We start from the raw sequence: 2,500 nt of genomic DNA on the forward strand, positions 1-2,500 counted from the left end.
TGTTGCTGGCCATGGGTATTAGGGGAATTAAGTGAGGCGAGATGTTAAACATGCCCCTGTTTTGTTCGATAGTGTTTGTTCCTTGAATGATTGCTGCTTCTATACACTTCCTGCGAATTTTGTCTGGTTCCCGTATCAGCAGCTCTGCATTCTTCCAGTCCATAAGATGGTTTACCTTGTTTCTATGTGTCACACATGCATTGGTGGTGACATCATGCCTGACATCGTAACGGTGTTCACGTATTCGTGTATTCAGGTCGCGTGACGTTTCTCCGATGTAAACTTTATCACATCCTGAACCCGGAATACGATAAACACCGGCTTTTGTGCCCGGTGTCTGGTTGTTGTGTGTTTTCGTCTTCGCGATGTCTTTTATCGTTCTGCTTGTCTGGCACACTACTTCCAAGTTGGTGGTTCTTAAAAGATGTGTCAGGTTGGTGGCAACGTCGCCGGTTGGCAACACGAGACGTCTTGTTGTGCTGTCCTGCTGCCTACGGCTTTCCCGAATCTTAGCAGCCTGCTGTCTGCAATTATTTAAAAGGAATTCTGGAAATTTTAGTGTTAAAAAGGTCTCTTTAATAAACGTGCACTCTTCTTCTAAGTATTTTGCACTACATATCCTAAATGCCCTAAAGAAAAAAGCCTATAACTACTCCTCTCTTGGTCCTTATATCAAGGTGGGAGTAGAAATGAATTAAATAATTTTTGTTGGTGGGCTTTCTATACACTTTGAATTCAAGTTGGTTACCGTACTCAAAGATGTGTGTGTCCAGGAGAGGAAGAGAATCGTGGATTTCTTCCTCTAGGGAAAACTGAATGGTGGGCTCCACTTCATTTAAGGCCGTCTGCAAGCGATGAAGATTGAAACGCCTGGGTGTGACGAGTAAGATATCGTCCACATATCGCAGCCAGGTCACATGCTCGGTAACGATGTTGGCAAAGGGTCCTGTTTCTAGAAATTCCATAAATAAATTGGCCAGGACTGCACTTAATGGAGAACCCATGGCCATGCCAAATTTCTGGTGGAAGAAACGGTCCTGGAATTTGAAATAACTAAATTCAACACAAAGTTTTATCAAATCGACAAAGTGGTTGGAGGGCAGGGGGAAGTCGATTTTCTCCTTCTCGATTCTATCCCTAAGAAGCTGTATTACCTTATCCGAGGGAACACATGTGAATAGACTTTTCACGTCCAGGCTGGCCAACTTCTTGTTTCTGGCGGAGATATCTCGGATTCTGTCTAGTAGGTCCCATTAGTGTCTGAGATGAGCTCCACTGATGGTTCCCAGGAGGGGGGACAGATATCTGGCCAACGTACCTGCTAATCTGTGGGGAGCACTCCCTATCCCTGTTGTTATAGGTCTCATTGGAATATCATTTTTATGTGTTTTGGGCAGACCATACATCGTAGCTGTGCGTGGGAGATTTGGCAATAAGTGAAGGAGCTTTTTACCTGCATCTGAATTTTTGAGAATTTTTCTTACCTTGTGTGTTCAATCCCCCCCCTTTCTCCTCCTCCTCCTCTTCCTTCCCCCCTCTTTTCTCTCCCAGTTCCCTCCTTTCCCCTTATTTCATCTCAAGCATTTGTATCTCAACTTGTACTTGAAAAAGCTGTAATAAGCGAAACGTCGTACAAATAAAGGCTCCGTCCTCATATGGTGTTTAACTCGTCAATACATACATATATATATTTATATATGATAAATATGTATATATATATATATATATATATATATATATATATATATAGATAGATGGATAGATAGTCGATAGATAGATAGGTAGATAGATAGATACATAGACAGATAGATACACAGTGAGAGAGAAAAGTTAGGCGCCAGACTAAGATTAATAAATTCCCTCAAATAACATACATTATGTATATATATATATATATATATATATGTGTGTGTGTGTGTGTGTCTGTGTGTCTGTGTGTCTGTGTGTGTGTGTGTGTGTATGAATATATATATATATATATATATATACGCATACACACGCACACACACACACATACACACACACACACACACACACACCCTGCTCCTGTTCAGGAAGCTGACGTTGCCACTAAACTAAGTAAATTAAAGTATAACAGATCTACAACACCTTCTGATCTACCTATCAAAATCTACAAAGAATTTGCCCCAGAACTTGCCCTCCCACTTTCCTCCATAATTAATGCTTCACTGAGTCAAAACTCCTACCCCAGTGACTGGAAAATTTCATATATCACTCCCATCCCCAAATGTCCGAACCCACAATCACTAAGTGACCTTAGACCTATTGCCATCACCCCAATCCCAAGCCTTATCTGTGAGGGTTTTGTATTTGACTCAGTATACAACAAAATAAAAGATCAAATCGATATCCAACAGTATGGCAACATGAAATCCTCCTCCACAACTCACTATCTTGTTAATCTTCTTGACTTCTTGCACAGCCACTTAGACAAGCGCAATACTTCTCTAGCCTTGACCTTTATTGACTTCAAGAAAGC

The sequence above is a fragment of the Oratosquilla oratoria genome, chromosome 12 (genome assembly GCF_046742065.1).
Source record: "Oratosquilla oratoria isolate Oo_2021 chromosome 12, ASM4674206v1, whole genome shotgun sequence".
In the NCBI taxonomy this organism is placed as follows: Eukaryota; Metazoa; Arthropoda; class Malacostraca; order Stomatopoda; family Squillidae; genus Oratosquilla; species Oratosquilla oratoria.